Source organism: Ambystoma mexicanum, chromosome 9 (genome assembly GCF_040938575.1).
Source record: "Ambystoma mexicanum isolate Mex_15411 chromosome 9, UKY_AmexF1_1, whole genome shotgun sequence".
Classification (NCBI taxonomy): Eukaryota; Metazoa; Chordata; class Amphibia; order Caudata; family Ambystomatidae; genus Ambystoma; species Ambystoma mexicanum.
This window is the reverse complement of record NC_090931.1, coordinates 359,991,027-360,008,165: the sequence shown is the minus strand read 5'-3', so window position 1 is coordinate 360,008,165 and position 17,139 is coordinate 359,991,027. Positions and strand designations below refer to the sequence as shown.

The window sequence follows — 17,139 nt, the reverse complement described above, 5'->3', positions numbered from 1 at the left end:
ATTTTCTTTAAGACCACCTGATTCTGCTTGTGGTAAAGTGGGCGAAGGAGCCAGGACAGCACTCAGGAGGGGAACATGGTGGTTAAAGGTACAGTAAACACTTTATAACCTCTAAATTGAAGAAAGGTTGGGTGGGGCAGGTCTATGGTGCCTCATTTAATACCAAATCGAGGGGTGTGGTGGTTTTGTTCAGGAAGAATGTCCCGATCAGGGTTTTGAAGGAGGTGTCTGACAAAGAGGGGAGAATAATTGCTCTGCTACTTGATGTGCAGGGTCTTGAGGTGTCCTTGTGTAATATTTATGCGCCATCAGTGGATGACGGTTCCTTCTTCAGAAAGGTGGTGCAAATATTGCAGGATTTGGGATCCAGGAATGTTGTGTTGGGCGGAGATTTTAATATTGTTTTGGATGAGTCTGCGGATAGGAGTGGAAGTCGTTATAGGGGTGGTGCGGACCGACAACATTTGGCCTTGGCGGATTTGCTGTTGGAACATAATTTGCTAGACTGTTGGAGACTGGAACATCCCTTGGATAGGGAGTACAGTTTTTACTCGGGTGCACATTCGGTCTATTCGAGAATAGATATGTTTTTGACTGCTGGTCGGATGACGGAGTGTTGTGAGACGTGTGAGATCGGTAGCATACTTTTGACGGATCATGCGCATGTGGTTTTGCAATTGCGGCTGCGATATGCACTGACTGTGCATACATTTTGGAGGATGAATGTATCATTGCTGCAGAAGGATGATGTGTTGGAGACATTGAGGAAGGAAGTGGACGGTTTTGTGGAGTTTAATCATGATGGAGTGATGCGTCCCAGTGTTGTCTGGGAGGCTTTGAAATGTATGATACGGGGCCATTTAATTGGTGTATCGAGTGGGCTGAGGAAAAAGAGCATTGAAAGGGAGGCATTGTTGGAGACTAAACTTACCGAATTGTCAAGGAGGGTGATGGTGGATCCCGTTTGTGGAGAGGCGGTGGGTGAACTTAAAAGGGTAAGGAGAGAATTGAACTCACTCATTGATGAACGTAATGATTGGAGTAACTTCTATTTGAAATGTGCGTATTATGAGAAGGGTGAAAAATGTGACAGGTGGTTGGCTTATAGGCTGAGGAAGCGGGAGGCGGAGCGGTCTATTCCGTTGATTCGTATGCATGACGGCAGTATAAGTTATCATCCGGGTGAGATAAACAACATTTTCAGAGACTTTTATGAAGATCTTTACAAGAATGAGTCGGAGGTATCAGGTGAGGGTACAGAATTTCTGGATAAGGTGGGCCTATCTTGGATTAATGTGGATGATTCGGAGTTGTTGGAGGAGGATTTTTCGCTGGATGAGGTTAGGATGGCGATTGGTAAGTTGAATGCCGGGAAGGCCCCAGGACCTGATGGGTTCCCAGCTGAGTTTTATAAGATGCTGCCGGATTCGGCTTTACGATTGTTGCTAGATATGTATGTGGAGTCGTTGACCATCGGATTACTTCCTGAGACTACTCGACATGCTCTGATATCGGTTTTCTTGAAAGGAGGGAGGGATGTTACTCTGCCTTCCAGTTATAGGCCCATTAGTCTTGTTAATGTCGATAATAAGATTCTGGCGAAAATGCTGGCTTGCAGGTTGGAGCGTCTGCTTCCGTCTGTGATACAAGTGGATCAATCTGGTTTTGTGAAGGGTAGGAAGACCTCCAGTAACATTAGGAAGATTTTGAGTATTGTATCGAAAGTGAGTGGTCAAGAGGGGGATAGTGCTGTTTTGTCATTGGACGCAGAGAAAGCGTTTGATAGAGTGAATTGGGAATTCCTCTACGCAGTGTTGGGCAAGATGGGTTTTGGTATGAGGTTTATTTCATGGATCAGGTTGCTATATAGTGAGCCGACTGCGGAGGTGGTCACCAATGGTATGGGGTCGGGGAGGATTAAAATGGAGAGAGGTACGAGGCAGGTGTGCCCTCTGTCACCTCTTCTGTTTGTGTTGGCTTTGGAAACACTGGCCGAGTTTATCAGGAGGGCGGAGGACGTGGTTGGTCATTCGTGCTGGGGGATAGCGCAGAAGATTTGGCTGTTTGCGGATGACATGCTCTTAGTCCTTAGTGATTTTAAGAAATCTATACCGGCATTGATGGATGTTGTGGCAGAGTTTCATCATTGTTCTGGCTACAAAATTAATTGGATGAAATCAGAGATTATGCCTTTGACGCATTCAGTTGATAGGAGGTTTGTGGTGGACTTGGGCTTCAGGTGGTGTCCAGATAAATTGCTGTACTTGGGGGTTTGGCTTACTCCGGAGATAGGGGACCTGGTTAAGGAAAATGCGTGGGTCATGTGTAGTGGTTTGCAGAGGGACCTTGAGAGATGGAGTCTTTTGAATCTTTCTTTGTGGGGTAAGGTGAATGCCTTAAAGATGATATCTACCCCGAGAATTACTTATGTTTTGAGTATGGTCCCTTTGATGTTCCCTGAGACTTTTTGAGAGAGTTGGACAGGATGCTGCAGGAGTTCTTGTGGGATAGGAAGCCCCCGAGGTTGAAGTTGTGGAAGTTACAATTGCCATTGCATATGGGTGGTTTTGGGGTGCCGAATTTCAGGGCATACCACCTGGCTTTCTTTTCAGAATTTTTGGTTCCATTTGTGGAGGACTTGCAGGATGTCTGGGTAGAGGCTGAAACCAGTTTCCATGGGCCTCTTACTCCAAGAGCTGTGTTGACTTCGGTCTCTAGACAGAGTTGTGGATATGATTTGCTGATGGATAACATGAGGAGCGCCTGGAAGGGCTTGTGTCGTTATTTGAAGGTGGACGCTTTGAGGGAGCCCGGTGCCTCGGTGTGGCTAAATCCTACTATCAAAATAGATGGCAAGGTGGTCTTTTGGGCAGATTGGTTTCTGGGTGGGGTGAGGTGGGTTGCTGATCTGTTTACAAATGGTCGTTGGATGAATGCAAGGGAATTGCAGCAACAATATGGTATAGAAAACTTTAGACCCTCTGATTTTGTGAAGCTTAAACGTGCGATTGGAGTTGTGGATTTGGAGAGGAGAATTGCATTGGGTCTGTTTGCAAGGAATTTGGTGGGTTCGGATGGGGGACTGGCCAGTCGCCTGTATAAAGCATTTGTCTCGTGTTATCAGGGGAATGATTCTTTAAGAGAGGGATGGGGCAGGAGAATCGGATTGGATATCACAGAGGGCTTATGGCAAAACGTGTATGAATGTGAAGTTGTGCTTGCTGGGACATCACGGAAAGATCGAGACAGATTAAAATTCTTAATCAAATTTATTGGACGCCTGAGAGAATGTGTAACAGAGGGTTGTTGGAGAGTGCAGATTGTTGGAGATGTTCATGTGAGATTGGTACGATGGAACATCTGCTATGGGATTGTAGGCTGGTGAGACTGTTTTGGGGTGAGATTGGACGTGTGTGTGATGAAGTGATTGTTGGTCTCCCGGTCTTGGATTTTAGTGTGATCATATTGGGGAGTGATGAGTCTTTGGATGATCTCACTCAAAGTGAGAAGAAGTGGTTGTTCAGAGGGGCGATGACTGGTAAAAGAATTATATTGAGGAACTGGAAGAATGCTTTCACATTGAATGTGGAGACGTGGTTGTCTGAGATGCACGAATTGGCAAATATGGAGAGAGTGATGTATAGGAGACTTGGTAAATTGGCTTTGTTTGAGAAAATATGGGGTAGATTTTTGCAGTTGTTTTAAATTGACATTATAGGTGTTTGGTGGGGGGGAATTGAGAGATGTATTTGAGATGTTGGGGATTTAGGGTATTGTATATCTCGCTGTGTACATAGTACTGTGTAAAATGTTGTGCTTTTCTTGTGTTTTTTTTTTTTTTCATGTGTTATTTGATATACGCTGATTGTATTGGGATTTGTTATGGATGTTGTGTAAATAAAGTTTCAAAAAAAAAAACTCTAAATTTAGCAGAAGTGATGCCATAATGAAGACAAAGGTGCCCGGATACTGGACCACAGTGCATCTTTGAGACACATTGTTTATAGGCGCTATATAAATAAACAATTCAATCTGTCTGGCAACCGATGACATAGCTAGAGGAGCCTGGCAGTGCATACAGTGACTCAGCGGTACAGGTCAGGCTAGCCCAGGTTTTTATTTTGTTGGAGTTCACAGGATCCTAGATAAATGTTCTTTGAGTTTACATTGTCATTTGTAACAGTAGGATTGTGTATCTGTTGCTATGCCTGGTTCCATTCATGTTCCCACTTCATGTCAGGCTGCACATGGCAAGCGGCAGGAAGTCTTCTGGGAGCAATAGGGGTTCAATGATTTGTAACCCAGCTGGTTTCATTGAATCCAGGAAAGGCAGCACCACTCACACTTCCTTCTGGTTGGTTAAGAAGGCTGAAATCCACATACCCATTTAGCGCTTTGCATTCAGATTGTGATCTTGGGCAGTCTGCCACAGAAGAGCTTGCACATGGTTGTCTTTGGATTCCGGTTGTCTCTGTGCTTCCTGACCTTTGCCAGCAATTGACAAACTTTAGGGGCAGGTTTCTCTATCTTATGAGTATTGGGAGCAGATAGCAAATTCAGCCCCAAATCAGTAGTAAACATTGTTGCAAATAGTTGATAGCCACCCATTCATTGTAGGTTCCCACATTCAGAACATTCTGACCTTCTTCCTGGAAAAACACACAGGATGTCGATTCAGCCTTGAATCCAGATATCCGATTCAAGTATTCGTCAGGTGTAGACTTTGCTGCTATTGACCCAGACATTCTGATTTAAGAGTAGTCAACTCCATATATGGCCACATCCTTTTCCTTGCACCCAAATAAAGACCAATGGATAGCATGGATTGCAGAGAAGGAGGAGGAGGTGCAGAAGTGGGTTATTGGAGTTTCAGGTCGGACCTTACCACTGTCTTCCAGAATTCTGAATAGTTACTCTTATTTATTTGTGATACTTGTCATTTTTACATTGCACAACCTTTATATAAAGAATATATTGTTGCATATAAATTGTGTGGACTGTGGCAAAGTCAGCCCCAGAGGCTAGGGGATGGGCGACCTGGAGATCATGGGGGCCAGGGACTGCTACTTAGTCTGCAATGCTACCCCCAGTGGTGGTTTATGGATTATCCCCCTCTGGCCTCCATTTTATGCCTAGCTTGTGTTCCACTATACAAAGACGTCTCTATGGGAGGTGTGACAAATCTGAGGATGTCGTCCCATCTTCCCTAGGGGGAGACCTTTTGCATGGGGCCACTGCAGTGCGTCCAAAGTACAATAGTCCACCTGTGGGTGGTACACCAAGGGAGGATCACATGGGCAAGGAATCCTCCTTTGAGATTGGGGACGACCATCACCATAGAACGCAGTATCGCCGTGCCTTAATATATTCAACCCCTTCTCCAACTCTAAATCCTCCTTCCCCCGCCTGGATATAGCCAATTTATTTTGTCAAACCAGTCAATCTAACCTACATAACAACACTGAAAAAACAGTATCATGCGTACAGCTTTAAGGCTGTTACTATGACAAAGAAGATGGCCGGGAGTCCAAGGATCATTGGCGAGAAGCAAAGCGAACGGTCTAGCTTCATAATGCCAGTGATTGGCCCAAAGCAGTACATCAACCCCACGCAGGGAGTTTGAAAGCAGCACAAGCACAGCTGAGATGCGAGAGAAGGAGAGCCTCCTCCGAAGAGGAACAGCTGGAGCCGTGCATTGGAGCAGCTGACACAAGCCGCAAGGGGAGCCCGACCTGGAGCAAAGAGAGCACCAGAGCATGGTCCATGACGCAAGGGCTACTCTGATTGCTGCCGGGTGAATCCTCTCTGCCTCCCCAGGTCTGGCGAAGCGCAGAAGAGACAGAACGCGAATGCCGGAAAAGGCATCAGACTGCCGAGCCGCTGCACACCCCACCGGATGCCCAAATGCTATCATAGCCTCCAGAAGGGACACAGCTGCCTGGGAACCGCCAGTACCTCGGAGAAGGAAGCATATGGGTATGTGGGCTGCCCGGGAGCTGTTAGAAGTCTGGGGGAGCAACGGGGCGAACCCTGAGGCACAGGAGAGAGAGTTGTATACTTGGCAGGAGAGTGAACCAAGCAGATAAAACACAAGAGTGTGAGTCTGGGATCCGCACCCAAGAGTAAGAGGATCTGGGACCCTGAAGCAAACTAGAGAGAGTTGTATACTTGGCAGGAGAGTGAACCAAGCGTATACAACGACAGTGCGAGTCTGGGACCTGCGGCCATATGAGAAATGAATGTTGGAAGCGAAGAGGGTCTGGGACCCTGTGAGAGAAAAAGACAGCCCATGAGAGAATACTTGCTTGACAGGAGAGTGAACCAAGCAATTTAAAGTATTGCGAGTCTGGGACACGCACCCGCATGAAAGTTTGACAATAAAAGTCAAGAACCCTAGGACTGGTAAAACTAATCCTTTGCTTGGTAGCCGAGCCCATCAAGCTGATGGCGTCAAGGACTTTAAAGTCAAGAAACCGTTCCTCATGAATTTTTCAGTGACTTAAGATAAGTCTAGGGGCAAGGAGCACAACCCTAGCATTCCCATCTTGTATTTTGGAACATTATTTTGCATCACTTTATTACCAGCGAAACTGGGAACTTACACTTTTTACTTTGAGAAAAGACCATCCTTGCACAGTTGTCTTAGATATTAGTGTTGGGGACAGAATTAGGTTTTGGGACATGACAGTGACAGCCTTTTAGTTTTGGACTTCCTCACAATTTCACTAGTTCATTTTGAGGTAAGGAAACCCCTCTTGGCTTTAGAGATAGAGGCACTTTTCCAACCCTCTTTTAATTAAAGTCTATATCCAAAAACATACCACCATTGTGTGCCAGCCTTACTTCTGCCCTGTTACAGAGGGCAAAACGGGCACTTGCCATGGGCCCACACTTTGGAGGAGGGGCCCGTAAGCCTGCCTATTTTAAAGAGGCCAGTTCCAATTCTTTACCAAACTTAAATAGCAAATGTCAGGATATTGTATGGCATATTTTCGTCTTTCTAATCTTTGTCTGTCTGTTGTAGACAAATACATTCTGCGCTGATCAATTCAGCTTGTAGTGCTTTCTGTGTTCACTGTGGAATACATAGTTTGTGCATTCACTTTGGCACAACTCGAGTAGCATTCTCACCTTTCTGTGGGAATAATATTGATCATGTGAAATAGCCAAAGTCAAAATAAATATTGCTCCATTTCAGTGCAGCAAGGGTTCAGACAATAGCTCAGTATTTAAGCACTCATTTCAGAGAACTGTGTTTATATGCAAGATTAAAATACCAAATTTCAGAAAGCCCGACTCCGCCTTTCCCATATCTGAAGTTGATAAACAACTTGCATGTATATGTGCTTTGTTTTGTAGCACAATATATGCTTTTGTCACCAGAAAGCGGTTGCTGTAAAAACGAACATAGAATTATTATGGGGAAGGGTATAGACTTTGGCTTGTTCAGACGGGGAGTTGTAAAATCTAGGCTGCCACCTCCAATGATGAGCATGACGTGTTAGTCGGAAAGGTGATTAGTTAATCAAATTCAAGACTTTGAAACCAAAGGGTTCATGCTTGTATACTGGCTTTGCCAGCAGACGAGACTGTGATCCTGGACTAAACATCTTATATCACTGACTTCCTTGTGCTGTCTACCATTTAAAGGTTTTTCTGCATGTTTATAAATAACAATTTCATAAGCCTGTAGTTTGGATATTTAAAGCTTTAAAATGCAAAAGAGAATCCCAGATAGATGGAACCTTTTTAAGATCACACCAATCAGTATAGCGTTACTTATATATTTCCCTTGATGATGGAGACAAGGAAGCTAGAATCGTTCCCATTTTGCATAATATGCTTTTATAAAATTTTGTTTTTAAAAATGGTCAAATGTGAGTTTTGTGATTTGTGTACTTCCCAAGTCAGTTCTATAAAACTGGTTTATTTTAGTTCATGGTAAGAACAGGAAAAGAAATTGGTAAAGTGCAGAAATTGCATAGTGGTCACAAATCCCAATTTCACCTCTTTACCAATTTATGATCCGGGCCTCACATTTAATCTTGTATAAACTAACCTGTCAAAATTGCTGGTTCCTGAACCTTTTCGAAATGGATGCTTTTCAGAGTGATATTTGTCTCAGAGTATGATCTTCAAAAAAGCCACACTCATGGTTTCACCAGCTATATTGTTGCTTCCTCTATAATAGGTGAACAGTGATATATTGCACACCACAGCCCCTTGTTTCTTTGCTTTCTAATGGCTACACTATTTGATAACCATGGCCCTCTTCTAATCTTAGTCCGCCTGGATATGGACACCTTCCTGGTAGCTTCTAATCTTCATCCACTATGAATGCTGTGGAATGTGTAACTTTCAATTGGTCTCCTGTGTACATGCTTGTTAATTTTAACATTATTTGTTTGTTTCTATGTTTTATTTATTTATTTATAAAGCGCTCCGGACCCGGGAGTAAAAGGGCGCTAGTACAGGTTACAAAGCACAATACATGGTTATTAACAGTGATACTCTATAGCAGGGGTTATATACAGAATATACAGACAGTGGCAATAAAAAAACATCCAGTAATGACATAAATGAGGCATGTGCAGTATATACAAATTGTAGCTATGTCTGGCTTAATGTTGACTTTTTGTCAGTAGCCATCCAATGGCAAGTTTCCTGAAGGACTGGAAGGATATTCCCGACTTGATGTTCAGAGGCAGGGAGTTCCAGAGTAGGGAGGCGGGGACAGTGAAGCTCGAGCCTCCGGCTCTTTTAAAATTAAATCTGGGCACCGTGAGACATAAGGTGTTGGAGGATCTAGTAGTTCTAATGGACTATTTCATGGTGAATTTGTTGGTGAGGTAGGGGGTCTAGGTGGTTGAGAGCTTTGTAGGTGAGGCAGAGAGTTTTTAGGTCCATTTTGTGTTGAAAGGTAAGCCATTTGCATGTGATTCTGGTAGCAGAGATATGCTCTTGCCTAGGAATGTCTAGTGCTACTTGAAAGCGCATTATTTTGAAGGACTTGGAGTTTACTAATTATAGCTTGGTTGGCACCTAGGTAGAGGCTGTTGCAGTAGTCTAACTTAGATTGTATGAGAGCTCTAGCTAGCGTAAGGCAGCTGTTGTTGGAGAGAAATGGTCTGCAAGCTCGAATTAGTTTTCCTGTATAAGCGGTGGCTGAGGCGGTCGAGTTGACTTGCTTGGTGAGGTTGGTATTGGCATCAAGATAGAGAAGCCAGGTGTTTTCACATTTTTGGCGACAGGGATGGTGTTGCCATCGATGATGATTTTGGAGTAGTTGGGGCTCAATTTTTGTAAAGTGTTCGGTGAACCAACAATGAGCAATTCAGTCTTCTCGTCATTCCGGCAGAGGCCATGTGTGGCCATCCATGCCTGAATGACGGAGAAGATTTCATTGATCCTGGTAACATCAGTATTGTAATTGCCGGAGATAGTGAGGAGTATCTGGGTGTCATCCGCGTAGTTTGTATAGGTGACACCCAGATGATCCAATTTATCAAAGAGAGGCTTTGTAAAGATATATAAGGTGGGGGAAATGCATGAGCCCTGTGGGACACCACAGGTGATGGGGATAGGGTCTGCTGCTGCCACAGGGGAAAAGACCGTCATGGTTCTGTTGGCCAAGAAGGACTGTATCCACGTGACAGCAGAGGGGGAGAAATGGGTGGCAGAAGAGAGGTGGTTACAAAGTATTTTATGGTCGACCAAGTCGAAGGCTGCTGAAAGGTCTAGGAGGAGTAGGATAGCAGCCTTACCCTTATCTTTAATGTCGTCAATCTGACTTTTGAGATCAACAAGGGCGGTTTCTGTTCCATGTTGAGGTCGAAAGCCAGACTGACACAATCCAAGTAATTGGTTGGACTCTAAGTGATTCTGGATTTGCAAGTAAGCAACTCTGTCCAGGATTTTTAGCAGGAAGGGAACGGTGGTGATGGGCCTGTAATTAGTAGGAATGTCTGGGTCCAGGGTCTGTTTTTTTTTAGAAGAGGGAGGACCCATGACTGTTTCAAATTATTAGGTACTGAATTTGTAGAGAATGAAACGTTTATAAGTTTGGAAATGAATGGGGAGAGGTCTCTTGCTGCATCTTTTATAATCTGTGCGGGGCAGCGGTCCCCTTTGCAGTTTGACGGTTTGAGAGAAGTTATAATTTTTTGTACTTCTAGTGCAGTTACATTATGTGAAGCAGCTAATCTAAGTCGTCAGTCTATTCTGGATTATGCACACCTTTTTCATACGATCTGTATCCTGCATTTATACTACGGTCGGTATACCTTTCTGGTGGCTACTATTGATGAAGTGTCCTGTACCTATGCTAGAACACAAGTACCCTCGTCATGGACTGCTAAAATGGTCCTTGAAATGCTACTTGTTTAGCATTCTGATTACAGCTAGAATGAAGAGTGGAATGGGACTGAAAGGGAAGATCCATGCTTATTTTGATCGCTGCAAGGCAAGTTATCAAGCTATGGGTTGTGATCATGATGATGGGGGGAGGGGAGGAGGTTTGGACAGATATTATGGATCCCTTTATTCCTCTGTGTCCTGGCCCTAAAAGCGCTTAAGATGGCCTTGCTGGACAAGACCACCCAAGACCCTTTGAATGGTCCCCGAACTGTAGTAGAAGAGAGACATTTGGAGCTACTCAATCGCAGCTTGGGAGCCTATGTTTGTGGTGCTCCACATGCATGGGTAAGTCATAACAGTTAGCCAGTGTCATCGATGGACCGGTATGTGAACTTTGTTTTCAGGAAGCCCCCTGGACCAGCCCAACACACTCTAGAGATCTCTGTTAGTTTGGCAGCATACATGTTGAGTAACAAAGCCATCGGACACTCATGTCGTACCAAGATGGAGTCAGATGGCAAAGAAGGAATATCTGCTTGATTCTAAGATGTCTTCTGATCTTTTACCCCCTGAATTCGTAGAGCTGAAGCTTGATCTGCAACCCAACAGGAAACGTCTGCGAGAATTGTAGTTTGTGAAGGTCTCCACCAACCAGTGGCCTTTGTCGAGTTCACATGTTGTGGGCAAGTAGTGAGGATGGGGGAGGGTGAGTGTCACCACAAACTGTGATGTACAGACTGGATGATAAGGTTGGGAACCCCCCACCTTCCCAGTTAATCATCAGCCTTGGAAGTTATACCTTCCCCCAAAATTTAAGGGACCCTATGATCGGAGAAATAGGTTCCCTGGAAGAAGGGGAACCCCAGTTGAGAACCCAGGCTACCAGGCTAGAGTTAAGATACTGTCCGTTGGTCAAGAACAAGGGAATGGTATATAGAAGAGAGATCAAGAGCAACCCCTCAATCCTTCATTTCCTGTAACCACTTTTCCCAGAACCTTTAGTCCTCAACATGAGAAGTAGAATCCTTAGCTTTTTAGATGACTAACGCAGCCATTGGGGATTTGCTCACCACATCATGGAACTTCCTCTGAGATCTGATCACCCACAAATGCTGCCAGCACACTCTTATAAGAAATCCCTATCTGCCTATTTCCCTGTGTGAGAAACTTTAGGGTATTCTCCCCACTATTCCCCCTGGATCCTCTGCGCAGGTGGCCAGGCAAAGTCCATCGCTGTTCGATCCTGACCCTGGGGTTCGACAAGCGAGGAAGGATCATCTGGGTGGATGGTCTTTGGGGACTACAAGTGGAATACCCTTGGGCGAGACATGGTATCGCCCCTTTTTAAACACTGACTTACCCACCTTTCCCTTAGCCCTCATGGGCTACTTCCATTCATGCCCTGTTTTCCCCTGTAAATACTTACCAAGTACTGAAAGAGGAAGAAGCAACTAGGAGTGATGCACACTTCCCATTGATATCATCGGATAAGGCATTTGTAACGCGCCTATACACAAGTGTTTCATTGCAAACGCCACTATAGTACTGAGTCAACAAAGAGGGATATGAAGGCATGCAAGACTGAAAGTCGGGCATGTCCCATTGATTGGACTAAATATGGCCAGGCAAGACAAATTAACACTTTACACCTGAGCACCCTTAATAGGGCTCTGGTGTATAAAACAGGAGAAGGAGAAACAGATCTGCTATCTTTGGGGGAAAAGAGGAAAAGACCCACCATGTTGTGGAGGAGAATTGTTGTGTTGGAGAGACCTGCCGTGTTGGGAAGAGTGTATGGTTGAATACCGAACTGAATTGAAAGTACTAATTTAGCATTCAATTGAACTTAATAAAAAGTACTATCTGAATAAGATCATGGCACATTGGAAGCTAATAGAACATTTGGAGTTAAACAAACATATTGAATGTCAGATTATGCACAAACATCACTGTGGGCAGAACGCATGCATATGGAATATTGAACCATATTTTTGGGTATTCAAACCATCAGTGTGAGAAAGGCCCACAAGTCTATGGTAAAGCAAAAGACTGATACAAAAGAGTGTTACATTAACAGAAGAGTGTCACAATACTCAAAGTGAATCAAGACTGTACCGCCAACTAACAGATAGGCCCAACCCTCGCAGCAACGAACTAAAAGAGAAATGGGAGAAATACCTAGGGGACACACTGTCAGAGAAAGAATGGGAAAGGGCACTGGCACATACTAAAGAGGTGTCCAGAAACACCAGATTCAGACTAATCCAATTGAACATCCTATACAGGACATATATGACAACCCTCAGAGTTGCAAGCTTCAACAAACAGGCCTTGCCAAACTGCCCTTGGTGTGGTAACGGTCAAGCAGACTTAATGCACATGTTTTGGGGCTGCCCCAAAATACAAAGATTCTGGGCCAAAATTGAGCACGCATGCAGGAGGACAGGAGTGCACAGGTACGGCTAGTCTCCGAAAGAATGTCTACTGGGCACATACCCTCAACCAAGCAAGCACAAGCATGTAGCGAAAATAATGGACCTGGCATGCATACTGGCAAAAAGGGCAATCGCCATGGCATGGAAAACACCTGGAGGACCATAATACAAACTATGGAGCAGGGAAATGGAAAGATGGGCAACAGCAGAGACCAAAGCTTGGACCGAAGGAAATAAAAGATCAGATAGTGACATAAGCCCCACCCTGGAAGCATGGAAGGCCCTAATTAGAGACTTGTTCCTCACAGGAGACGACAAACCCCCCTGAAAAACCACTAAATCATCACATAAACTGGACATAGCACAAAGAGAACATCGAGGGACCACCTCGCCGGAACACCTCCAGGTCCACCAACATAGCAAGAACACCACCACACCACCTGATCCACAACTACTATGAACTAACTTTGGCAGCTACAGACAGTATTTGTTGTTTTGTTGTTTACTGTTTAATTGTTGTTTGAAATCTAATATCACAGCCGCTAGCTTGAAATGTATGTTTAATAATAAATGCTAATAAAAACATTTATAAAAAAAAATCAGAGTGAATACAAGTGTGTGCAATCAGAAGCATGAAGCAGAAGAGCCTAAAGGGGAGCCAAATAAGGTTAATGGAACTCATGGTTGCGTAGCCTGTGATGGGTAGACCGTACAGACTGACAACTGCACCGGGACTAGGGAGTTTCCCACAGAGAAGATTGCAGACATCCCGAATCAAGTCAAGGAGAAGCTTAGGGTTCCTAGTTGTGTGACCTGTAATGGGTGGACTGTGTGGTCTGACAACTGCGCCTAGACGGTATCACTACATAATATCCCCAACAAAAATATTGCCGTAGATATGGCCGTTTGGTTCGCCATAGGTGATATTTTTGTTGGGGATATTATGTGGGAGAGTGGGTTGCGGGGGTGTCCCCCGCACATTAAAAAAATGATGCAGGGGTCTCCCCCGCAGGGTCCATGTGTGAATTTTGCCGCAGAAAATATGGCGATATTTGTGCATCGCGATATTTTTGCAGCGGAATTAACACATGGAACCGCCTAGACCAGAGAGCACCAAGTAATATAAAGCAAAGGACATTGGAAATAATTCCTGAGAACTGTGAAACCTTTGGCAAAGCACATCAGAAGGTGGGTCAAGTCGACGTATTGTTCTCTAGTATTGAAAATTGAACGATAAAAAGCAGTATAAATGCTGCAGCAAAATCTTTGGGAAGGGAACTCAAGATATCCTTTTTTGTGTGAACTATACTGTATTGAACTTGGGGAAAGGAACCTGACAAACCCATGAAAAACATTGAGCGAAGTACAGCTGAGACTTTACTTTTTGAACATTATTCTGTTGGCTAAAATCCCACACCACCTTTTCTTTAAACGTGAAGATAAGCATAGGTTTTGACACAGACGGACGTTTTGATTTGGACTTCCCTTAGTTTTGTTTAGTGAAATCCCTACCTTAGTTATAGGGCAAATTAGGCCTTACACCATCCTGATACTTAAATAAAACATTCTTTTTTGAAACTTGAAATCTGTTGTCTGTGTCATCTCTTGATACCATGCCTATCTCACACCTGTTGTTTATTAAGTTCTGATAGAATTACAGTACCCTATGCCAGAACGCATGCTTGAGAGTCAACAAACTTATATTGCACATCATTCATCAATTTACTTGCCACAGGCCTTGTGCACAAGGAAATCTGTCTGTAACAGTGGGCATGTGAGGGAATAAATGTCCAGAGTCCTGCCGTGTCTAACCAACAAACATTCAAGAAACATATCAAGTTTTGAAAACCAAGAGCTACTTCCCTTTCATAAAAAACAGACTTTTTGAGAAATCATTAAATGGGATAAATGCTGGTCTGACCGATTGCAAGCCACAAGGTAGACAAAAAGCAGCACCAATGGGAGAAGTATATATGCCAGAATTATTTCTCGCACGTTTGCTTCATTGAGCGACTCTGCTAAGTACACAGCAATGCATAGCAACTGAGTAAGAAAATTCAAATTCGGGTAACCAAACCTTGTCTTCTGTAGTTCCTGCACAGCTGAGCAGTCTGCATTTCATGGACATGGGGAGCGAGTCCACATGACTATGAAAGCCAGCCTCAATCCAAACCAGGCGTAGTTTTGGAAGGAAGCTAGCAGTGGCAGTCAAAAGCAGTCAGAGGCAAGTAGGCTGTGCAAGTAAGTATTGGAAAGGAAGATGATTGGGGTGAGGTAAAGGCAGACTGACTGACGTGAGGCACAGAATAAGGAAGGAGACGTGAAAAGAGGCAGAAAGTGTTCGATATGGAGACCAAAAAAGAGAGACGATGGGGAGAAGAGTAGAGACCTGGAAGAACATGTAGAGAGTGGGAGAGATGGAGAGGTAATGTCATAAAGGGGAGTAGAGCGTGGAGCAGGTTTAATACAGCTGGGAGACCTTTCGAATGAAGTAGAGTGGAGTAGGGGATACAAGAGCAGATAGACCGGAAAAGTGAAAGAATTGAAATTGGGGGAGGGCTAGAGTGGATAGACCGGGGGGAGGGAGTTGTGGGGGGTAACCGAGTGGGGGAGGTGGAGAAGAAAAGTCAGAGAGAAAATTAGCAAGTGGAGGAAGGATAGTGTAAAGGGAAATGAGTGGAGTGAAGAACAGAGAAGGTGGACAATGAGAAGAGAGAACAACATCAGTGAAAAGCAAGAATAGGAGAGAGTACAGGGAAGTGAAAGCGTTGGCTCACCCAGGGGAGGAATAAAAGAAGCTAAGAGTGGAGGTGACGTGGGACAGATTGGGGAGGAGATCATGGAGAGAGAGACTACTAGACCAATAGGCTGAGAAAGCATTGTAATGAAGTTGGCCACCTGTGTCTGGGGCCCTCCAAGGGAGTGATTCAGAGGGCCAGGTGACACCAAAGCCAGTGGATGTGCGCCCCCGAAACAGTATGCGGAGGATCCTCTGGTCGCCCTCACTTGGTCACAGTCAAAAGGCACTACAAATCAAAGTGCTCCAGTGCAGGACAATCCTGTTAGTCTCAACCCTCCCCAGTCTCCCAATAAGCTAATGCAAGAGAATCCTGCCTGCCTTGACTCTCTAATACACTAGGCTGGTCATACGGTATACACGCATTTCGTCGACCACTTTTTCATCGTGGGACTTTTCATCGCCGACCCTTTCATCGCCAACATTTTTTTTAAAAAAAAATGTTTAGGGGGGGTGTTTCTGCGGGTTGGGGTATGATTATTTAAGTAAGGGGAGGGTTTGGGGGGCGCAGCCCCCCCATAAATAAAAACATTTTAAAAAAAATAAAAAATGTTGGCGATGAAAGGGTCGGCGATGAAAAGTCCAATGATGAAAAAGTGGTCGACGAAATAACGTAGAACCGGTCATACAATCGTGAGGTCCCTCCCCAACTGATAGTCGGAGCGCTCTAGGCAGATCCAAAACATTGTAACTGAAAACATAACTTGTCATTTTTTCCAATATCAGTTACATTCACATGACAATGATAACCTTGAGCCTCCTACTGTTCATTTCAGCCGGCAATATCAACCATGTCATTCTATTCAGACGTCTTTGCAACCCACTTGCACAGCGCTGAGTGGTGCCACCTACACCTGGGGTGTTGCAAAGGTGTGCCTTGTGGCATCTACCGAAAGTAATGATGTCTAGGGTGTAAGTGGCACTGTCCGTAAGAGCCCCACATTTCCTTCTGCAAAGCCACAGGTAAGGAACTTTTGGAACACTCTAAACTGCTGGCTCCAACACTCATACAATTTTGAATTCTATTAAATTTGTTTTATTTAATTGAGAATTGTTCAGTTTCTTTAAAATTGACTAACAAATACACTTGATTTAAGGCCTGCAGCAAATGTCAGAGGATGATGTCCATTCCTGATACCCTTGACCGCTGCATTTGGTGCCTCGGCACTCCTCACAACAGCAAAGAAGGTGAGGCATGCCAGGGCATTACATTCAAGGACAGATGGTCTCAGGAGCGTCTGCTCCGTATGTCCCAGTAGTGCGGCAAGAAGACATTTGCAGACTAAGTATGGGCAACCTACAAACACTCCTGTGTTTTGAATCCCAGCCCTAGTCCTTCTACCAGTTCTAATAGGTGGCACGACAAGAGATCCCACTCGAGCCCTTCTTGATCCTCTGAACACAGGCACTCTGATAAACCCAAGAAAAAGAAAACAAAGGCCAATTGCTCTGTCAGGGACTCTGCACCAATCAGGGCAGTAATAGCTGCTGTTAGGGAATTGCAGACGATGTTGGCTCCAGCACTGAGAACGCTGGGGACTTGGATTCCTT

General features: G+C 44.5%; 1 protein-coding gene across 2 annotated transcripts in view; it reads left to right on the top strand.

The window, feature by feature from the left end:
* The window catches only part of MKS1 (MKS transition zone complex subunit 1), a 927,592-nt gene that overhangs the window by 822,104 nt on the left and 88,349 nt on the right, over nucleotides 1–17,139 (top strand). The gene's annotated exons all lie outside the window — the stretch shown is intronic.